This window comes from Toxorhynchites rutilus, chromosome 1 (genome assembly GCF_029784135.1).
Source record: "Toxorhynchites rutilus septentrionalis strain SRP chromosome 1, ASM2978413v1, whole genome shotgun sequence".
In the NCBI taxonomy this organism is placed as follows: Eukaryota; Metazoa; Arthropoda; class Insecta; order Diptera; family Culicidae; genus Toxorhynchites; species Toxorhynchites rutilus.
The window spans coordinates 116,286,317-116,310,838 of NC_073744.1; the positions used below are offsets into that span (position 1 = coordinate 116,286,317).

At 38.6% G+C, this 24,522-nt stretch overlaps 2 protein-coding genes across 6 annotated transcripts in view; one reads left to right on the plus strand and one right to left on the minus strand.

The window, feature by feature from the left end:
* Positions 1-24,522, minus strand: part of LOC129763470 (protein stunted-like) — a 418,419-nt gene that overhangs the window by 89,370 nt on the left and 304,527 nt on the right. The gene's annotated exons all lie outside the window — the stretch shown is intronic.
* Positions 1-24,522, plus strand: part of LOC129763464 (UNC93-like protein) — a 104,162-nt gene that overhangs the window by 49,855 nt on the left and 29,785 nt on the right. Inside the window, exon 1 of one of the 5 annotated variants that reach the window (XM_055762554.1) lies at positions 20,226-20,247. The exons of 1 other annotated variant lie outside the window; for it this stretch is intronic. The gene's annotated coding sequence lies outside the window, so the exon portion shown is untranslated. 3 more of the 5 variants (XM_055762551.1, XM_055762553.1, XM_055762552.1) reach the window with 3 other exon arrangements.

A 24,522-nucleotide genomic window follows, 5' to 3' on the forward strand; every position in this document is an offset into this window, starting at 1 on the left:
CGATTCTATTATTTCGTCATCAACAAAAGTTTCTCCCACGCTTTTTTCCGGATCCACACAAGCACATCAGGCATCGGGCAGCCAGCAGTGATGAGCAGAAGAGTAGTAGTGGGTGGTGCGGCGAGTGGCGATCTGTGCGCACCCCTGAACGCGAGCGAAAACATCAACGACAATAACGTTGTTGTCGATTATGTGCTACCGGAAATGCAAATTACATGATACGAGGAGACAATACTTCTATCACGGCCTGACAGATAATGTAAATCAGAAGCATTAAGGGTTGACCGGGACAGGTCTAGGAAAAAAAACCATGTATCAAACGTGAGAGAAGATCTCCGCTTCATTTGCCTTTTTTTACGTGGTGTGGGTTTGAGGTTCATTGAGAGAACCCCGTTGGAGACTATGCTGTGGGTGACCGCATCAGCAAAGCTCTCATCAAGTTTTGTTTGTTTTTTGTTTTGTTTCCGGAAATGAACTATCAGTCATGAGAATATTTCCGAAGCCAATATATTAGTGCGCAGAGAGATCATTAATTTGAATATATGAATTTCTTCCGGTTCGTTTATATTTTATGGGTTTCTGAAGTTTTGTGTCAACCAAATTAGTGGATGTGTGAATATGAATCCACGTTTCTCAATAGGTCAGTATCAATGCTTACGCGTGGACATTGAAATGTTATCACTTGTATTCGATAGTGCTTTGTGTATTTTGTGTTGAACACAGTGTGCCACATACTGTTGGTTTTTGTAAACAAAGAACACGCGTCAACGGTTCTGAGCATACCTTGCTCAGCTGTAGCGGAAATTGTAAACTGGACGCTTCATTTGGGGCAAATACCCCACGAGAGTCCTGATAGAACAAATTACGCTACCCATCACTCATGATGGACTGAATCTGTTCTATCCAATAGAGTTTTGGATATCACACGTTTCACTAAGTCCTTCTCAAATAATATGGAAATTACATTGCAAATCATCTATCATATATACCTGAATGTCTGAACCATCCACAGCTGTATTGTATGGGTACTTCAGAGATAGACAACTATACTGGCCCACTTTCGCAAAGTACAGATTTTTTTATCAATTTTATCAACGGGGCATCCCCCGTTTTGAGCCTTTAGGTAAAAAAAATCACTTTCAGAAAGTTTCAGCTCATTCGGTTGAAAGATGAGCTGGCGTATTCGACTTATAGTTTTTATGGGGGTTTTGGCTGAGATGTGTGGGAAAAATGATCTATCTTCTCTTTTTTCATTTTGATTTTTTTCGTAGAATTTTGGTTTTTTTAGCCCAGGGAACAACCTTGTTGAACATCATAAACATCAACATCAACGATATGGGTTGTGCTTGATGAGATATTCGCATTTGATTGTATGAAACTTGAAGCATTTCGCGCGTTTATCACGAGCTGCGGACAATATATCATTGAGGCGTACGATGGGTCAAACAGATATGAGGTTGATGTCCTAAACAAAACTGTAGCTTGTAGCTGCTTGAATGGTTGTGCAAGAAACATATAAGGAATATACTGAATAACCAGTGTTGATTATTGGGGGAAGACGAAGAAGTTCCACACAAATTAACGCTCCTGGAACATGTCATCCCGCCAAATAGAACAGCAAATCAATTTTCTACTTGAATAAATTTTCAATAAAGCGAGCATTGTGGACTTCCACTACCATGACATTCGTGTGTTCATTGTTCCCACATATATGAAACCTTGGTGCATGTCTGGAATTTCCCATATTTGGAGCAAATTAAAAGAGATCCTCTTATCTTTCCACGCTAATGATATTTTGTTTATACCAAGTACCGTTACCTATTGTTCATAGAAACTCCATATACATACGTGTAAAAGTTCACTAGACATTAAAATTGTTTAGAAAATAATGAAAAGTACCGTTTTGTCTCAAATTCCGAACACTTTTTTTTTAAATGTAAATTTACTGAACTTTTGTGTTATAAATAATTGAATAATGAAAACACATACATTCTTTGAGGTATAGGCTTCATTTTGACGTCATTTACAGGTATCAACACAGCCTATAATTTATAATATTAGACATTTGCAAAAATGTGACAATTAAAACCAATGATAAAATGTTTGCGTTAGCAAATTCCGTAAAAAACAAGCATCGTTCATTTTTAAGTTTTTGTAGTTGTTTCAACAAACAAAATTGTTGTTTTCATGTAAGTGCTAAAGAATGTATGAACCTACAATAAATGGGTGAAAAAAATGATATTTTATGCAGAAATCTTCATTGAAATTAATATTGAGGTAGTGTTCGGAATATGAATCAAGTTTCTACGCATGAATCAAATTCCGAACACTTCATTTTCAAATGTAAATTTACTGATAAAATTTTACAATTATAAAAAATTTCAACAATTATAAATAATTGAATAATCAAAACCCTGATATTCTTTGGGTTGTAGCTTTCATTTTAACATCATTTACAAGTATCGATTTTATTTATTTATTTATAATGATACTACATCCCATTGAGAGATTAGATCTTCTTCACAATTTTTCGCCAATAGCCCCGATCCATGGCTGCAGTTCTCCAACTCCCGGCTGCACCGATTCTTGCCAAGTCCTGCTCCACCTGGTCCAACCACCTCGTTCGCTGGGCTCCTCTCCTTCTTGTTCCTACCGGATTCGATGCGAACACCATCTTTGCAGGGCTGCTGTCCGGCAATCTTGCAACATGCCTTGCACATCGCACTCGTCCAGCCTTGGCGACTTTCTGAATGCTGGGTTCGCCGTAGAGTTGCGCCAGTTCGTGGTTCATTCTCCTTCTCCATACTCCGCTTTCCTGTACACCACTGTATATTGTTCTGAGCACTCGGCGTTCGAAAACTCCAAGCGCTTGTGAGTCCTCTTCAAGCATCGTCCATGCTTCGTGCCCATAGAGAACAACCGGTCGAATTAGGGATTTGTACATGGTACACTTCGTACGGGGTCGGAGTTTGTTGGACCTCAAGGATTTGCGGAGCCCATAGTAGGCACGACTTCCATTGACAATGCGTCTTCGAATTTCATGGCTGTTGTTGTTGTCAGTTGTTATCAACGAGTCAAGGTAGACAAATTCCTCTACCACCTCGAGCTCGTCGCCGTCGATCACAACACTACTACCAAGAAGAACTCTGTTGCGATCAGTCCCTCCAGCTAGCATGTATTTAGACTTAGACGCATTGATCCCAAGCCCAATCAGCCCTGCTTCGTGTTTCAGTCGGGTATACAAGTCAGCTACCGTCGCATGTGTTCTTCCGATTATGTCCACGTCGTCGGCGAAGCAGATAAACTGACTAGACTTGTTGAAAATCGTGCCCCGCATGTTGAAGCCCGCTCTCCGCATAACACCTTCCAGCGCCACGTTGAAGAGCAGACAGGAGATTCCATCGCCTTGTCGAAGTCCCCTGTGAGTCTCAAATTCCGACAGCTCACCTGAGATCCGCACACTGCACCGCACACCGTTCATCGTTGCCTGAATCAGTCTTGTCAGCTTTTGGGGAAAGCCGTGTTCGTCCATGATCCTCCATAGCTGTCGTCGGTCGATTGTATCATATTCGGCCTTGAAGTCGACGAAGATGTGGTGTGTAGGGACCTGATACTCGCGGCACTTTTGGAGGATCTGCCACAGTGTAAAAATCTGGTCCGTCGTCGAGCAACCGGGCATGAATCCGGCCTGATAACTTCCCACAAATCTACTTACTATTGGCGATAGACGGCGGAAGAGGATCTGAGACAAAATTTTGTAGGCACCATTCAGGATTGTGATGGTACGATAGTTCCCACAATCCAACTTGTCGCCTTTTTTATAGATGGGGCAGATTACCCCGTCCTTCCACTCCTCCGGTAGCTGTTCTGTGTCCCAGATCCTGACTATCAACCGGTGCATACACTCTACAAGTTTTCTCGGACCTCCCTTGAAGAGCTCCGCTACGAGGCCATCCTTACCAGCTGCTTTGTGGTTCTTGAGCTGATTAATGGCCTCCTTAACTTCACCCATCGTCGGGGGTGGTACGTCGTCGTTGTTCATTGCACCGGTGTAGTCCTCCTCAACGCCGTCTAGGTCTCCTGTCTGCGCGCTGTTCAGGTGTTCATCGTAGTGCTGCCTCCACCTTTCGATCACCTCCCGTTCGTTCGTCAAGATGCCTCCTTCCTTGTTTCTGCACATTTCGGCCCGCGGCACAAAGCCTTTGTGCGAGGCGTTTAGTTTCTTGAAGAACTTCCGCGATTCTCGAGAACGATAAAGCAACTCCATCTCCTCACACTCTTTCTCTTCCAGGCGGCGCTTTTTTCCCGAAAGAGATGTGTTTGCTGCCTTCGTTTCAGTCTGTATCGTTCCACGTTTTGTCGAGTCGCTCGTTGCAGCATGGCTGCGCGTGCTGCATCCTTCTCGTTCAGGAGCGCTCTGCACTCGTCGTCAAACCATTCGTTCCGTTGTCCTCGTTGTTCATACCCGATGACGGTCTCTGCTGTGCTGCTAATTGCTGATTTTAAGGAGTTCCAGCATTCATCGAGGGGAACAGCATCCAGTTCGTCTACCCCCGGTAACGCAGCTTCAAGACGCTGCGAGAATGTTGCAGCAACGTTCGGCTCCTGTAGTCGTCGTAGGTGGTACCGTGGTGAGCGCTGGTGTCTTATGTTATTGAAGACTGACAGTTTAGAACGCAGTTTGACCATCACCAGGTAGTGGTCTGAATCGATGTTAGCGCTACGATAGGTTCTGACGTCGATGATATCCGAGAAGTGCCGACCGTCGATCAAAACATGGTCAATTTGTGTTTCTGTTTGCTGTGGTGATCTCCAGGTGTAACGGTATTGGAGGCTGTGCTGGAAGAAGGTGCTACGTATGGCCATGTTCTTGGAGGCAGCGAAGTCGATAAGTCTTAGGCCGTTTTCGTTGGTTCGTTGATGGGCACTGAACCTACCAATTACCGGTCTGAATTCCTCCTCCTGGCCGACCTGAGCGTTCAAATCACCGATGACGATTTTGATGTCGTGTTTTGGGCAGCGATCGTATTCACGCTCTAGCTGCGCGTAGAATTCTTCTTTATCGTCATCGGTGCTAGCTAGATGGGGGCTGTGGACGTTGATAATGCTGATATTGAAGAAGTGGCCTCTCATCCTCAATCTGCACTCTTTCATTGATCGGCCACCAACCAATCACCCGTTTTTGCATCTCCCCCATCACGATGAAAGCTGTACCCAGCTCGTGTGTGTTGCCGCAGCTCTGATAGTTGGTATATCCACCATGGAACGATCGCACCATCGAACCTTTCCAGCACACCTCCTGCAGCGCTACGATGTTGAAATTGCGGGCTCTCAATATTTCCGAAAGAATTCGGGTACTCGCAAGAAAATTGAGAGACTTGCAGTTCCATGTTACGAGTTTCCAATCTCTAGTCCGTGTTCTTTGCGTAGGTTTAGTCCGATTGTCCTGTCTCGAATTTCTTTGTGAATTTTCCTGTGCGTTTTATTTTTACGGATGGCTTGCAGGGCCTGCACCAACCCCCTGTCTCGCCGGAGGACCGTCGTGCACAGCTCTTTTTAGAGTCCCCGCTGGCACGAAGACAGTGATCAGCCGCCCCTAACATGGGGATCAGACGATGTTTTGAGCCGCACCTCCATGGTGAACAGACGCTCGGATAGGCCCCCTTCCCTGTCAGCATACGACCAAGATCCCACCGGGGTTGGTTACCCGATCTTCACTATGGTTACTCATACCCCAGCCGGTACCACGGGGAGGTTGGGATAGGAGTTACTGGACAGGAAGCTAAGGACCACGAATGGGGTCTATTTTATGCCTGCAGGTACGCGAAGTACCGATGGTACGCTTAGTCCAGACATTTACCAACCACAAGTATCGATACAGCCTATAATTAATAATATTAAGCATTTGCAAGAAAGTGACAGTCAAAACTAATGATAAAATCTTTGCGTTAGCAAGTTCTGTATAAAAAACAAGCATCGTTAATTTTTCAGTTTTTGTTAAGTGCTGTTAAGTGCTAGAAATGTTAAGAATCTACAAAAAATGGATGAAATATAATGATATTATATGCAGAGATCTTCATTGAAATTAGTGTTTGGAATATGAATAAAGTCTCTACGCATTATTCAAATTGCGAACACTTCATTTTTAAATGTGAATTTTGTGAACTTCAATATTATAAATAATCTAATATTCAAAACCCTGACATTCTTTGGGTTATAGACTGGGTTTAACATCACTTACATGTATCGATACCGATATAGCGCCCTTGGTCCCGAAACCATGTAAACTATAAGAAACAAATACATTCAATAATTCCAAAAGCAAAATCTTTTTTTTGCGAACGTAACATTTTTCCAAAAAAGACTAGTTAATTGACTTTAATTTGATATGTCGAACATATGAAGCAGTCCAGTTGTTTAAAAGTTATGATTTTTTTTAAAGAATTGCATTTTGCTGTTCGAAATTTGAGACAAAAGTCAAACACAAGTATTTGTAAATCAAATTTATTGTAGTCAAATGAAAAAGAATGGCTCTATTGTATCCAAAAATCAATTAATTTCGCGAAAGAGTTCCATTTTGCGTAATGAGACACTGTTTAATGGCCATCAAAGCTTAAGTGTTCGGAATATGAGACAAAACGGTTTTATATTGTTGAATAAAGTATTTAGTGTGATTCCTAAGAGCAGACAAACGACCGCAAAGGGTTAATTATAGGAACAAAAACATAGAATCCGAAGCTCTGACGAAAGTCAAAAATCATATGTGGTATCTCACTCCAGAAACAATTGATTTTGCGTATTTCTATAACTCAATCACGAGTAAAACAAGAAGCCTGATGATTAGACAACACTATCGAATGAATCAGCTGGATAGAGCTTGGAAAAAAATAGTCATTGGAGACATCAGAACGAGAATTACAAGATTTTACTGAAGTAGACTTGGTGATGATTTTCGATCGATAGAAAATGTCATAAACATTTCTGTTGATAGATTCCGATCAGTGAAGTGTTTCGACAGGATTGAGCCATTCGAATGGTCTACGTATACCGAAGGCGATGGAAGGTAATTCTAATGTTTCTTGGACTCGTGCTTCAGAAGACATAGAACATAGATTCAGTTTATGCTCTAATTATTTTCAGAAACCACGCTGCCTTTTTCCAAGTCACTTTTCCCTTTCCTTGTTTAGGAAAATCTGTGATAGGAGCTATTAGGTCATTGAAGTGAATAATAATCTGTTCATTAAAACTGACCATTGCTCTGAATCTTTTGCTATACTTTTGTGTCTTTGGTGTCTTCGTGGGTGGCACCATTAAAACTCTCGGATTATGATGTTAGCTAAAAAATATAACTTTAACCAAAGTACCGTTCGGAGAATCCGTAAACAAGAAGGTCATCGTGATTTCCGCGTCTGCAAGCAACCAAACAGAGCGCTGAATCAAAATATGGTGGCCAAAAGACGCGCTCGAATGTTGTATAACAAGGTTTTGACGAAGTACGAAGCAGTGTTGCCACATTTTAACCTGTACTAGAAGGGAAAAAATCTTTCTCATCTGTACTTTTTTTTCGAAGAATCTGTACCGGATATTTGTACCATCGGAATTATTCATTGTAGAAAAAAATAATGAAATTTGCAAAAATACTCATTTATTTACTAGGAAATATTATATACTTACTAACTTTCTATCTAGATGTACTTACTACAGATACTAGTACTTACGTATTAACGCCGCAATTTGTATTATGAATATATTTCTCCGTAATTCTGAGGTCAATGTAAGGTGACCGAAGTACTTATTTAACGAGCATAAGGAATCGAGACAGCCCCAAACCGCCGAGGTGACGCAATCCGAGTTGAATTCAATGTACATTAACATTTGCTAGCCTCGAATGACTCGTGTGTTTGATTATGCCCATACATAGTATTTCTAAATTTAGATTGCATACTATCATTCAATAAAAATTTTTGAGAGAAATTTCACACGCGGGAAAAATCTGTACCAATCTGTACTTTTTGACGAAAATCTGTAATACGTACAGAATCTGTACCAAAAATAACGAAAAAATCTGTACCTTTCCAGATAAATCTGTACGTGTGGCAACACTGGTACGAAGGATACATGCTGACGGATGACCAAACTTTGTCAAAGGGGATGTCCCCAGCAAATTTAAAATCGTTTCCGCCGATAAATTTTCCACGAAGTTCTAGATTTGGAAAGGGATTTGCAGCTGTGGACAGAAAACCGAGGTTCTCATCACAAACAATGCAATGAACTCGAAAATTAATAGGGAAGAGTGCCGGCAGAAACTTCTACTTCCGTTTATTAAGGCTCATGTGACACGGAATGCTGCAGACATGAAGAGATCGTGGAATAAAATGACCGCACAGGTTGACCAACAGAGATTCCAAACTTTGATGGAAGGTATCCGAATAAAAGTACAAAAAGTCTTCAAATCTGTAATGGAAGTATCGTTCATTTTTTTCTCCATCCAACTCTATTATATAGAATACAGAAAGGTGATTTCTCCTTCATAATTTATATTTTAGAAGTGTGTTTATTCCATCTAAAAGTCTATTATAATTCTCGCTTCACAACAATGGAACACGAAACTGAATGCCGTTAATGCGATATGGCACTTATGAGAAAGTGCCTTCCTGAATGCACTGTATTGAACTGCTTCAGTAAGATCATGATGCCCTCGATTTATTTTGTAGAGGTGAAAAAAGACAAAAGAAAGAGATGTCTGCATGCATATATACAAACATTTCAAAGCTTTTGAAACAGCTTATTATTTGCGCATTTAACCCTTCAACACACGAAAAAGCATTATTTCTGCCGAAATTGAAATGTTTTCTGCCAGCGCTAGTTTGGATGTAGGTTACGTTTAATCTCATACTGATTCCAGTAAGAGCCATCTTGAGTATCACTTTCGTCGCGCAACAATATCTTGTTTTTTAATTTGTACTCGCTAGGTGTTCCCGAAAATGTAATCCTTCTTCAAAACGTATCGATGCCTATTTTAGATATTTTCATAATTTAAAACAAGAACTTGCAAAGCACTATGTATTTTCACGACAGTATGAGCGCCATTTTTGAAATTCACATTCACTGTTTTCGAAGAAATTATATACCGTGTTTATTTATTGTAAAGCTAGCTGATGACACAGACTTTCGCATCTTTTCGCCTTAGATCGCCTCTGATTCGATTGCTATAGAAATAAAACTGGATTGCTATAAAAATAAAATTATTGATATTAAGCCATAACTTATATTAGAACGTTATTTAAAAAAATCTGTAAATTTTTATAAAATACGAAAAAATCTATAATCTGTAGCTACAGATTCTTGGCTTCAAAATGTCTCAAAAATCTGTATAAATATTAAGTGTACCGGTTAGTTTCTTCGGTTTAACAACAGAAGGCGTAACTTGATTATCATTTCAGTAAATCAAATTTCCAGACATTCGTTGGAAAGCTACTGTCATTGCGCGTCTTTTTCAGTATATGTCGAAAAGTTAAAGCGTAAACAACATAGTTTTTTGCCACTCTTAATATGTCGAATTTCGTACCAACGAGAGTGTTTTTGCGTTTTTGCGTTTTTCCAACTGAGCGAACGTGTCAGACGTGGTGTGCACGGTTTAAAAGTGGTAAGTGGGAATGATCCGAAAGATAGGACATTGGGTGCCGTATGAACGTCGAACGTCGTTTTTTCACGTGAGACAACTACTCCAACGGCATAAAAGAAAGGGTTTTTTTGCATCGAATCGTTAATGCCGATGAAAAGTGGGTCCATTACGACAATCCTAAACGTCGGGCAACGTATGGATACCCCGGTCATGCATCAACATCGACGCCCGCGTGAAGTATTTACTGCATGAAGGTTATGCTGTCTATCTGATGGGACCAGATGGGTGTGGTGTAGTATGAGCTGCTAAAATCGAATGAAACCATTACGGGGAACCTCTACCGATGACAATTGATGCGTTTGAGCCGTGCACTGAAGGAAAAACGGCCACAATACGAGCAAAGATACGATAAAGTTATTTTGCAGCACGACAACTCGGCCGCATATAGCGAAACCGGTCAAAACATACTCAGAAACGCTGGAATGGGAGGTCTTACCCCACCCACCGTATTCTCCAGACATTGCTTCGTCCGATTACTATCTTTTTCGATCGATGCAACATGGCCTGGTTGACCAGCACTTCTCCAATTTTGATGAAGTCAAAAAAAATTGAATCGATTCGTGGTTAGCCGTCAAACCGGCCGGATGTGAGTAGCGATGGGCAATACTTTGGATACTAAATTTGTAACAATTTTTGCAGAGTAACGCATTAATTTTTGAAAAAATAACGAAGAAACTTACTGGTACTCCTATTACTAATTATCTGTATAAATAATAATACTTTAGAATTACCCTAATTACAACGGATGCTTTATCATTTTGGATCAGGAAGTACACATGGAATTTTGTTACGTAACGAATATGGCTCCCACGACAATTTGTCCCTTTGAGTCGTTTTTTTGGTGGCAACCAAGAACCTAAAGCTGCACCTGAAAAACAGTAGCAATTAGTTCATTATATAAATATGAATACAGTAAAACCTGTTTTTGTGCGATTTTTTTTGTGCTGTTTTCTGTTCTTGTGCGGTTTTCTTTGTGCGATTTTTTTGTGCGGCATATGAAAAGAAGCATATTTGACGAAGTTATCGTCCACTTAGTTTTTATCGATGGTTTATATGCATTTAAGTGCGAAAAACGCATATTTGCGTCTCAAATATCCACTTCTGAAATCATTCCCCTCCTCCCATCAAATGCTCTAAGTTTTTCCATGACATGATATCTAACAGCAACCGAAGAGGCAAACTGTCCCATCGCAAAGCAGGGAAACAAAATGAAACTGAACGGTGAAGGGCGTGGATTTGAGTTATTTTCTTGGGGGAAACTTTTTTCATGCGGTCCCTATCTACCGCACAAAAAAAGGTTTGCCTGTACATATTGTTACTTACCTTTTCATCGTCGTCCACGGATAGCTTACATAATCATCTTAAAGGACCTTATCATATAACGGAAACAACAAAGACAACAAACAAAAACACTACAATATGATTATGAAAACAATAACAACTGAATGGTCAATTGTATCGGAATCGGCAGAAACAATATTGCCATAAAATTCTAAAGCTCAATTGTTTATAGCGAACTTTCGAGAAAGGACTCGATCAGAAAAACAATTACGAATGATATTGAAATAACCACAGGAGTAATCGTATAAATAGGGCACGGAATGTTAAGATAAATAAGAGGCGAATGAACTGCAAGGAACTGCAAAAACAAAGAATAGAATAAGAGAAATCAGTGAAAATAAAACTATCGACCAGTGTAGACCAACCAGTTTTGGTTATATTCGTTCTCATCTCTACTAGAACATCGGTTAGCCAGTCTACTCTGGAACTCTGCTCAGAAACTATCTTGGCGGATACGAAGGGGTTAACGAAAAGATGTTGATGGCCACTGGTGGTTTCGTCATCGAGTTGGCTCTTTTGCTCTTTTGGAATAATGGTTCCATTGCACAATGCAATGGAATACTGCTTTTATTTTTCGTAGTTTGTGCCATTGGACTTATACTTTTGGAAAGTAGAGATGATAGAGAGCATGGACCTCGATTTACTTCTTTTTAAGCGTCTTTTTTTGAATTTCAGAAGTAACCTCAATTTCTTCCAATGCATCGATTTTCATATCTGGGAGGCCAAATAATATGATTATGGTGAGCTTTCTAGTGTATACTCGATGAAGTTTGTTTTTGTGTGTCTTCAGCCGGTCCGAATCTCCAGAGTTCTCTTAGCATAATAGGCCAATGCTAAAAAAACACATCCTACTTCGCGTAGTATTTCTTAATGAAGGCGACATCTTTCGGCAGGATCTTTTTAATGTAGACCTACTCGTTCACAAACAATGGCTTGGACATTCCCTTCTCGTTGGTCGTCTCCTTCGGGAACTTGATATGGGAGATATATTTGACGTCATTATACCTGCTTCTGGAAAGCTTTCGAAGAAGTGCTTAGCTGCAGCCAGATGTTGTACAGAACCATATGAGTGGAGTTAAGCGTAAAGTGCGAGCATAGGGTATTGAAGCTGAATGAAATAAATGTGTCAAAACCTTACTAATGGGTTATATTGTCTGAAAGTTTGAAAAGGATCGGTCAACTAGGTAATTTTCTACAGTGGTTTTTTCGTGATGCAATTTGACGTGGGATACCTTTTAATTCAAAGAGTCGACCATAACAATCGGATCGTTCATGGTAGAGCACGCATTTGACAAGGGGTTGTTTCGAAATATAATAGTTTTCAATATTGATTTCAATTTTTGAGTAAGATTTTTGAACGGTTCGGTAATTTTTCAACAGCTTTTCTGTACATCGTATTTCATTCAAATATCTGGGTTTCGAGTTACGAGTTACGAATTTCGATTTTTGGTTATTGGTTCTGCATACACCCGTATAAGAAACCAGTCGTAATCCAAATCGGTTATATGATAACGATTTTGAGTAGCTATCACCATATTTACATAGGGGCCTGGCCGAGTAAGGGAGTAAAAAGTGCCCCAAACCAAGTCACCAGCTGTATGGCAAATATTGTATAGGATATTAAATGAGAAATATTGGCGGTTTTGTTGAACCCCTATGTGGTTCAACATAGGATCTATAGCGAAAAACGTACTTTTTCGTTTATTTCAAGCCCTCCTCAAAAGCTTAGAGATAAAAATTTGAGAAAAATACTGAATGTGCATCTCACAACGGTGTATCAATAAAAACTAAAAACAAAATTCATCAAAAATTGAAGTACTAAAAAAATATTTAAATTTTGAATTTTTTTTTTGGATTTAGGGATTCAGTACTACTCTAATTCATATTTAAATGTGTTCCTACGGCTTTTCTAGATATTTGTGATTCTTTTAGATTTTTTACAGTGTTGCGCGGTACAAAAAATATATTTTTTCATATTTCCAAAGGGCTGGGTCAGGGAGTAAAAAGTGTCCCCAAACCAAATCACCAGCTGTGTGGAAAATATTGTATAGGGTACTATATATGAAATTTTGCCGGTAGTACCATATATTTGAGTTCTTATATGGTACAACATAGAATCTATGGTGAGAAATTCACCTTTTCGTTTCTTTCACTCCATTCTCAACAGCTTTGAGACAAAAATATGAGAAAAAAATACTCAAAGTACATCTTACTAAGGTATTATTCTCAAACTTATTCTCAAACAATTTTTTCATCAAAAAATCAAATACTAAAAAAATTTCAAATTCATTTATATTTTAATTTCAAATTGATTTTTTTATTATTTTAAGATTCAGTACTACTCAAGTTTGTACTCAAATTTCTTCCTATGTCTATTTTAGGTATATGTGTTTCTTCAGAATTTTTAGAGTGTTTTTCGCGGTACAAAAAAATTTATATATATTTTCAGGCATTTGGAAATTTTGAAAAAAAAAAATTACTTTGAGACCCACTTTTGTTCTAATTTTTGTTTAAATGCGTTCGTATGTGTTGTTTTTTCCACATGTAGCTTAATTTTTTCTTGAATTTTTAAGATAATTGCGCAAAAAAATATATTTGGCCTTTGGACATTTTTAATTTAGTTTGAATTTAGAGACCCAGTACTGCTATAATATTTATTTAAATTTTGTTTTTTTATATGTCTGAATTTTGTCGGTATATCTAGAGCATTGCGCTGAACAGAGATTTTTTTTCCTCATATTTTGAAATATATGAGATTATCTTTAAATTGGATTTAGATGGTTTACCAAATTCATAGGAGTCAGCAATACGATAGAGCTCTGTGAGAAAAAAAAATAAAGTTCTTGTGGGAAGATCATTCGGATTAATGAGAAGAACACTTAAAAGAATCCAAATTCTTATATTTTTTTATTTTAATATCACAATTGAAAATCACGAATACAATAAAATAATAGATTTCAAGAAAATAAAAATAATAATGCAGACGATGAAGAAAATTATTTTTGTATTATTTTTGTCTCGCAATGCTCTTAAAAATTCAGCAAAAAATTACTCCACATGTAGAAAAAAGACACATACGAATGCATTTAAATAAAAATTAGAGCAGAAGTGTTGGGACTCACTTCCGCTCTAATTTTTATTAGTTATATTTTTTCTTTAAAAATTTCGAAAAGCCGCAAAATATATAAACTTTTTTTGTACCGCGTATTTAATTTTTTATTATTATTAGATTTTTTGATGAAAAAGTTTTTGGAAGGTATTTATCGATACACCTTAGTACGATGTACTTACAATATTTTTTCTTATTTTTCTCTCAAAGCTATTGAGAATGGCGTGACAAAAACGAAAAGGTGCATTTTTCACCATAGATCGTATGGTGTACCATATAAGGACTCAAATATATGGTACTACTGTCAAAATGTTTTATCTAGTGGCCTATACAATATTTTCCATACAGCTGGTGATTTGGTTTGGGGACACTTTTTACTACCTTAGCCAGCAAAAAAATTTTTTTTTACCGCGCAACACTGAAAAATATCTGAAAAAAACACACATATCTAGAAAAGCCGTAGGAATACATTTAAATATGAATTAGAGTAGTACTGAATCTCTAAATCTAAAAAATTTTTTTTCAAAATTTCAATATTTTTTAGTACTTCAATTTTTGATAAATTTTTTTTTGAAAGTTTTTCTTGATATACCGTAGTAAGAAGCACATTCAATATTTTTTTTAAAAATTTTATCTCGAAACTTTTGAGGATAGCGTGAAATAATCGAAAAAGTACGTTTTTCACCATAGACTATATTGTAAAACAAATAGGGGTTCAAAAAAACCGCCAAAATTTTTTATTTGATATCCTATACCAGGGATGGCCAAACGGTAGTCCGCGATCTACCGATCGCCCGCGGTCTACCGGTCACCGCGTAGGTATTCCTAGGCGCCCGCCAGTCGGTGGTGTCTCCTCCAAACGCCATGGATTAAATATCTCTCCACCTTCCGTCGTGATCATTTTATAACGTGTTTATGCTAACCTCAATATAATTTATAAGTTGTTAGAGTAGATATTTCTCCATTAAAGTTTCCGTTTTAATATTTTCAGATTGTTAGTTAATCTAGATTAACCCATCCATTTGTTCGGCCATAACTTTTCTATTATTTTCTATTACAATTACGAAATTTTTGTGAATATATTGAAATAATTTTAATACTAGTCGAGTAAGAGTGACTACTACGAACTCAAATAAGCAAAGAACATCAATCAATTATTTTTTCATTCAGGATCAAATAACTTGGAACTGTCTTCAGGGATGATAATCTGAGAAAGGTGCGCTTACTTTACCACAAATCAAATCAATCGAAGCAAATGTTACGAAACTGAATTAAACCTTACGCGTGAAGCTCAGGACACCTTTTGGTGGCAGATGGCAGATGAAAGTGATATTCAGTTTCCATTTCAAACAAATCGATTAAAGGGTGTGTCACATCAAATTGCATCACGGAAAAAACGCTGTAGAAATTTAATTTTTAGGAATTATATCTTCAGCTTTCGCTTATAATCGGATAAGAGTGTATAGATCACGTTGGCCATGCTTCACTGTCAATTTTTCGTAAATTTGGAAAAATGTCGTCGAACGAAAAAGAGCGTCGTGAATTAATCCTGCGCACTCATTTCGAGAATCCGGAGTTGTCACATCGGTAAGATGCTGGGAATCGTCCAATCCACGGAGGAGATTCGCAAGCAGAAACTATCCAAGTTTGCCAAAAAGTACATTGTGTGGCAAGCGATCTGCTCTTGCGGAAAGCAGAGCGCCCCCTTCGTGATGACCGGCACGGTAAACGGGCAGGTTTACCTTAGGGAGTGCCTACAGAAGCGCTTACTACCACTATTGAAGCAGCACGAGGGCCCGCCCATCTTCTGGCCGGATCTCGCTTCGTGCCACTATTCAAAGGACGTGTTGGAGTGGTACGAAGCCAACGGGGTCACCTTCGTGCCAAAGGAAATGAACCCGCCCAACGCGCCGGAGCTTCGCCCAATAGAGAAATATTGGGCGATTATGAAGCAGGCCCTCCGGAAGAACCCAAAAGGTGTCAAATCGGAGGCGGACTTCGAGAGAAAATGGATTTCTGTTCAAAAAAAAACTACAACCTGACGTTGGTGGCCATCAAACTCTAAGCAGTACCCTCAACAACACTATTACTGAATTAATGTTATGAGTTCGTATTTACATAATTTTGAAAAAAAAATTCTAATAGCCGGTATCCAGTCGGATAGCGAACATTGGCCGGATAGCATGATCTATGATTTTCCTCTAATCAAATGAGTATTGAAACTGAATAAAGATGAAGAAAAAATTTTCTTGAAGTTTTTTTTTTCTTTTAAATTATATTTGTTTTTACTTTGAATAAATACCAATAACGCCAAAAAATGCACAATAGCAAACTTCCAGAGACACGCACAATCTGTGAACTCGTGCGCCAGTAAAAGAGTTATGATTCTGCGCGCGAGTACAGGAGAGTTAACTTTTGTTTTGAGCGTCTAGTACTACATTCATTTTCTAATGACTTTTTGATACAGTCAATTTTGGTAGACCGCATCCTAGCATTTGAACAATAAGTCGCCCGCAATGCTCAAAAGTTTGGTCACCCCTGTCCTATACAGTATTTGCCATACAGCTGGGGATTTGGTTTGGGGCTCTTTTTACTCCCTTACCTGGTCAGGTCCTTTTAAAAAAATTCAAGATGGTCGGGGCAGCGACTGCATGATTTGATGTGAAATTGCTCTATAGTCACGACAGACGATGACATTCTCTGGTTTACTGCGTAAGAGTTATGGGGAGTTCTAAGCTCAATCTCAGCGCGCTGTAGAATTATTTGGTTAATGGCAAACACAAAATAGTAGCAGATCGGATTAAGTTGCCTTTTTTCTGTGAAAATCGGATTTTTTTTTCAATTTTACTGGTGTTTCAATTCAAACTACCGAAATGCCGATTCTATGTTCAAAACGCCTTGGTATTCCCAACCCAAAGTTGTTCGGCTAAAGCTTCTGTTGGAAAACTAGATGGAATCGTAACTGTTTCTATTTCCTTTAAGTTTGTATGACGAAAACTATTTGCAGGCCTTGCTTTCGTTTCGAAGGTCGAACATAGGAATAGCGAATGATCAGAAATAGAAAGTGTCGTTGACCGATACCGTTCGCCGTTAGCAACTCTGAGGAAAATTACGAAAAAGTAGAAATAGAAGGTGTGGTTCTCTACTTTCATGTGATTTTCGTTGTGATTGTTTGTACTATTCGATCCTTTCATTGGTTAATGCCCAATTTCAATGTGCAGTCCAATTATAAACTGACAACAATCGATGGGGTTTTGTATTTAGAAACGCATAAACACTAACTATTACTATGCGAACAATAATGTTGGATTCACCCTTGGTGAACAGACAAGCCCGATCATACCATTCTCTGACTTGGCTTTCGTGACGATATATTCTCAAGACGCGAGGGTTGTTTTTTGGTAATCAAGGTTTAAGCGCATACGCTTAACTTACGCGCGACTGCGACTATACTTTCAACAAATTTTTCATTTCCAAGAAGTGAGCTTGATTTTGGGCTATACATTACGCTGCAAGCTTTTACCAAAAAAAAGGTCGATCATGGTCGTCGAATGTTTTCAGTTATTGTATGCGCAGCCCCGAATGCTGATGCATTCGATGGTTTATGTTTATCTAAATCGTTCTAGGAGCTCCACGTTGAGCAATGTTTTTTTTAATTCTTTCAGAAGAAGTAATTATATACGGTTAGGAATACTTAATCATTGTGTTCATTAAAAGTTATTCAATAAAAATCTCCCCGATGAATTGGCACAAAAGCTATAAATACAAACATATTAGGGGCGTAAAAGGATGAGATTTGCGTTGTCTTTTTTTCCTCTTGTTTTTTTTTTGACGTAGAACTACGTCTTTCATTAAGGGTGCCAAATCAGAAAACAGGTCACGTTTTTATGAAATAAAGTTAACGTTAATAACTATTTTTGACGCGAACGGATTTTGGCGATTCACATACTAAACGAACCGGAAATTCCGTAAGATTTGTTTAATATGCTATACATTAGAATCCCCTGGTTTGTAAATGGTGAAAATTCATGAAAACTTGAGGCGTTTCCATTTTCCCATACATTTGTTCTGTCCATTTGTGTGCTTTCCCGAACAGACCTGTCAATAACGAGCAACTTGTCGACGACCAACGGAGGGGAAATCGTAGGATTCAAAGTCCCCATGAACAAAGGAAAAGTAGAAGAATGAAGGGGAATACTTGCCTCGAGTATAAACAGTGGATCTCGCTGAGGCAAACTTTCATTCGGCATCGGACTGTTGAGCAATCCAGTTCACTTTGCTTTCGCTGCGCTTCGATCTAAGATTGGACCCCACCAGTGGTAATCCAACTTGGATATCGTCGTTTGGTTTTCTTTCCGCGTCATAAATTGGACGCTTCGCGTAGTGTACGATGAGCAAGAAGAAGAGGAAGGCAGGCTCGAGCCCCACAAAAAACGTACGCATTGCCAGGGGCAATAATATTTCGAGGCAAGCGTCATCCAATGATGCACGCGATGTTGGTGCAGTGAAAAGCGCTCGCACTGAACCGAGTCTTCGCGAGTGTGACACCGCATCACACAACAGCGAAGTAGGCGATTTCGGAGCGTCGGTCGAAAGTGTAAACGCCCAGGCAGCAACCAAAATCAAGCTCCCCCCGCTGGTGGTGAAGGCGGTCGTTCTTGACAAACTCATCAGCGAATTCGCATCAATGGGTGTTACAGCAGAGTACAAGTTGTGTGGCATAATTCAGTCTTTTTCCAAGCAGTTAACATTGTTTGTTTTCCGTCATCATAAGGTTGTGCGTCAAAAAAATATTTGGGGAATACAAAGCATCTTGAATTTCTTACTGGAATGTTATAAGTTATTTGGGTTCGCGTGCCAGTTGCAAAACTGCCTTCAGCTAGGATTGCATTAGCGCTATGAAGCATTGCTACTGTTTTCGAGGTTGTTATTAACAAAAAGAGTTTATTTTGCTTGTTTAGTCACCGAGAAAGTAAATGTCGTTCTGAAATTTTGTAGGTGGTTTCGCTTGCCAGTAGCAAAACTTCCTCCACTAAGGGTGATAGCTTCGCTTCTCTCGAGCATGAGAAAAAAATACAACTTTTTTCGAGGCCAGTAATATTAACAGAAGCGTTTCTTTTGAGAATAGCGTAAAATGATGAGAAGTATTTATATTCCTTGTAGTTTCAAGCCACCAATGTATGGCTCTGTATGCATGCTATGGCGAACGCTTGTTTGGCGCTTGGTTTACGCTTAGTTTGTACGAACGATATCTAGAGGTGCGATTCTTTTGAGGCAATACTAAATAACATGTAGAATGATATTTGATACTTGCAAGTGTTGTCATTGTTGTTGTTTACATGCGGTGCCAAAGATATATTGATGTAGTTATGAGATATGGAATAATGGTGCTGGTGCAACATGTATATAATCGAGTCTAGCCGAGTCTATGTCAATTGCGAAAAAGGCAAAAAAAAGAAAAGCGTTCGAGGTAAATTTTCATTGCATTGACATGGAATAAATTGCGACTTACGATCAGCTAGTGTATTGATTTGCGAGGGCAAGAATGAATCATCAATCAATTATCGTCAACAAATTCTACAATGAAAAAACCTTTTCAGAGATTATTCTACTAATTCTAAATTTCACAGCATTATAGAATAATATCCGAAGGTATGAATAAGCGACCTATATAGAATAACAGCGTAGTTCTACGTCAAAAATGCGGTCGTATCTTGGACACAACATCCTATAATTTTTTTGTCATCTTCGCATGTCGCCTTCGAAAAGGGGGAAACCCAGTGAACGACGAACACAAACTGAAAATGAAAGCAGCGAAACTTGAACACCAATGTTCATCCGTGGTAATGGAGTTGGCCAGAGTGAACTAGCGCTAGAGTTGTTGCGAATTTCTCGCAAAGTGGCAGAAAATTGGTGGCAAATATCTTGTATGTGTAGCGGCTAGTTATGTGGACTCACACTAGAGCTAGTCGATGTTCGGTTTTAAATCTACAGTCTAGCTGCGTGTTTCCTAAAACAAGCTTCTCACTTCTTGTTGGCGTCGTCGTGAAGCCAAATTGACACCATTATAACTGGATAGTTCGTGAGTGCCGGTGTGAACAGGTGTGATCAGGTGTGAACTGGTTGTCCCTTCTCTCCTCTCCGAAAGCTTCGAGCTTTACTACAATCAAAACCATCCCTCTCCTTGGCAGCGACAAAGCATTCTCTCCGTCTTTCTTCTCAGTCCTTTTGAAACTCCTTCTCTCTTATCTCTCTCTCTCCGTCTCTTGCTGTGTCTGGAAATATTTCTGTTTGCTGTTGGATTTGCTGGTTGTTGATTCGTTGCGGATCACTTATGCTGCGGAGTTGCTGCCGGAGATGTCTACGCTTGGAGGATCGGAGAAGATTGTACAGTGGCTTTTGAATATTTTGTTAGAAATGTGTTTATCGTTATTACCACCCAATAATACTAGTATCGCATTGCTTCCTGAACACAAACTGTGAATCCAAACCGTTGTGAATATTGATCGCATGTCTCCCGGGCTGAGCGTTAAATGTTAAAATCGATCGAAAATTGTTTAACTATGCAGATCATGTGTGCAAAAGTCCCCCCAAAAATGCCAATTTACCAAACTTTGATTTGCTGTGACGGTTGTTTCTGGTTTTGCGCGTGAATTGTGCTTGTAGTATTGAAGCATAGGCTAGTGACAAGAAAAGCTCCCCGGGGGCTCATAAATTTGAACGGACATTGTGCTCCGATCCAGCGCGTGATCGAAGGTGGTAACGACTTGCTGCAGTGGGCCGTGTTGTCAATGTACCTTGAATTCGCAAATATCAATTATTGGAGTCCTTCTATGTTGAAATGTGTGGTGTTCGGTTGTTTTGTACCTATTCAATTGCATTTATTATAATTGAGGTCTCGCCGGAACGCGATGGAGTGAGTTTTGATTGATGTTGAGCGAGATATCGGCTCGAATTGAATGCATTGTTTGGAAAATTCCGTTGGATGCCAGCTGGATTTGGTGCTAGATTAATAGTGATCGATAGAGATTAAGTGCAAAAGACTCGCGAATGGTTGTGATTTCTACTGAATTTATTTAAGTTACTGACAAAAACTGGATGTTCGATTGAACAGGTTAGTGCATTCGAAGGAAGCATTCTGTTGGATGGTGGAATTGTTAATCGCGTGCAAACGTTTTCGATAACGATTTTATGGAGTAGGAGTTTCAAAAATGTTGTTTGGGGTTTTCAAATTTGCTTCTTTATATTTGTTCCTGTGCTTCTACTATCCACTATCCACACGTGATTGAGCAGCTCGCTGTATGATGGTGGATTCGGTTGAACCCACTAAGAAATAACGGATTCAATATGGGAAAATCCCTCAGGCGTAACGCTTCAATCAAAGGTCAGCCACATGCGTGCCTCTTCTCCGATTTCCGCGCGCCTTTCCACGGATATTGGATCGAACTGGGTGTTTTTTTTTTGCTGGTGTCCGCAATAACTCTTTTTGTGTATAATCGAATTGTCAGTACCAGTTGAGTGTTCCGAATATGTTACTTTTTTACTTGTCTATTCATTTTGATAACCATACTACTCGTTATACCGTTATACCATACAAGCCAAGTTTGAAGCTAATTTTAGATTTCACATAAAACACCAAAATGTATTACTCTTCAGTTTTGAATTCCATCACCAGATAGCAGACCTCGAAACTTGTATACCAGTGCGAGCCGGAAGAATTTTATAAAAAAAAAAATGTAAGGGGTTTTATCTAGGACACGACCGCATATTTTCGACGTAGAGCTACGTAATTATATTATGCAATTCGCTTGTTTACCACTTCGAATATTATTTTAGAAAACATTGAAATTTTTGTAATAGATTATGTTCTTCGTTACAAATAAATTTGATGAACGTCGTTTTGCGTTTGATATGATGCCCTGGACTACTAAAATATGTGAACGGAAAAATTGTCAAACGATCACCTCTGACCTCTGAAATTATTGCACATCTCATGTTTACGTAGTTCTCAAACCGCGAAAGTTCATTCACCTCTAGTATCTGAAATGACGATTTTCCTTCTCAGTTTTAAAGAACGTTTTAGGGAAGCATCTTCCGGTCTGCACAACGACAAGCGAGTACGAAAGTACTTAACACCAAAAAATACCCCCGACTTGCATGTATTTGCAAAGCGGATTTCCTCAGGCACATTCATTTAGAAGTCCGTGTTAGGGAAACATAGCTCAGTGGGGAAAAAATACTCCCGACTAGTGATCCCGGATAATCGTTCGATTAATCGATCAATCGAATACTTCCTACAGAAATCGATTATTAATCGAACGAATACTGCACAACTAATAATCGAAGCGAACGAATAATTTACGTCGATTAATCGATCCAAACCCAGAGCAAAAAAACCGTATGGCCGCTGCAGTTTTATCCTGAAAATCTATCATTATCTTGGACGCTCTCCTAAACTCCTAAAAGAAGCTCAATGCCGTCGATTCGAAATGAGCTTCGTTTATGAGTTTAGGGAAGCGTAAAAGATAATAATTGATTTTCAGGCGGAAAGAAAACTTTTTTTGATACCAGATGGCTTTCTAACAAATGGTCTAACTAATTATTTCTCTCAGAGTGACGATTAATCGATTAATCGATTATTTGGAGCGATTAATCGTATCGAATAACAAACTGCTGAAAAGTAATCGATTAGTGGATGAACGAATAATTTCAAAAATCGGGGATCACTACTCCCGACTTGCATGTTTTGACAAAGCGGATTCCCCCAAGCACATTGATTTTGAAGTCCGTGTTAGGGAAACACAGCTCGGTGGGAACAAAAATACCCCCGACTTGCATGTATACATCGGTACATCGATTTTGAAGTCTGTGAAATCGTAAATCGGGCCAATCAAAGCTTGACAGTTAGGGCTTTTAGATAACGCTTGACATTTTACAGTTATTCAATTATTCATCTGATGAAAAATAACATTTTATTAATTGTGATAGACGCGTAGAAATATTTCCTATCTATTAGTACAAACATCTTTCCGATCTGTTAAGAAATGTTCGAGTTATAAGCATTCGAAATGCGTGTATGGTACAATACGGCCGAACAAATGTATGGGAAAAAAGGAAGTTTTCCAGTTTTCATGAATTTAAACCGTTTAAAGATTAGCGAATTGTAATGTATACCATATCGAACAAATCTTGGAGAATTTCCGATTCGATTGGTATGCAACTGTTGAGAATTCGTTCACGATGAAAATAGTTATTAACCTTAACTTTATTTCATAAAAACGTGACCTATTTTCTGATTTGGCACCCTTCCTGAAAGACGTAGTTCTACGTCAAAAAAAACAAAGTATGTACGATGATGTTCAAGACACGACTACATTGACTACAGCTTAAGTTGCAAATTTTCTCTTCTGATTTGCCTCTGTGCACCAGAGCAAGCACAGCCCTGAGCTTTGTGACTATTCTGAGAATTCATCTAGACCCAAATGATTTTGTGCATCTGATTCGCACGCTAGCGAGGAATTCACTAACGTAATTTTCTCGCGTTTACGGAATTATGACTGATAAAGATTTTAGTTTACGGAGTTATGTCTGATAAAGATTTTAGATCGTAATGATAGGGTGCAGGGTTTTAGCGAAAATATTAGCGACTTTATAGTTGAGTCAGGACTATACTACTCAAATATACATGGTTGACGTAAGCGCCAACTGTGTTCAATAATTGAATAAACTCGTAAACTTAACCGTTTCTGCTTTTTCACCCTGCTCTATATATATATACAGCCATTCCATGCCAAACCGATATTCTCAGATTTTCGTGTAAAGTGGTAGTTTTGTTCTTCATCGCAAAACATTAGACCTGTATCTTTTAATTTTTTTCAGTAGGGTGACCATTTCTATTTCAGGGTAGTTCGAAAAATCAACTTTTTCCTCTTTTTTCCAAAAATGACTTTTTTATTCAAAAATTCATAACTTTTGAACTACTAGACCGATTCAGATAATCGACATATGAAATCAAAAGCAATCAAAGCCAATCACTTTGTCTTTTTTGAAAAAATACTTAACCTGCAGAAAAATTGAATTCTGTTCTCGTTATTATTGATTGTATTTTTTTATTGTTTTCATAGTCTCGAGACCAAGGGCGCTATATTTTTTTACATTTTTTCTGAAAATCTGAGGATTTTTCACATAACATATGTCGAAGCCAAAACGGCGTTTTTTTTCGTTTTTACGTTACAATTTAAGTTACGAAGACTGAAAACATTTTAACTTTGAAAAATAATAACTTAAAAACGAAAAACAACACATCTCTGATTTTTGGATATGTTATGTAAAAAAGCCTCAGATTTCAAGAAAAAATATAAAAAAATACAGCATTCTTGGTCCCGAA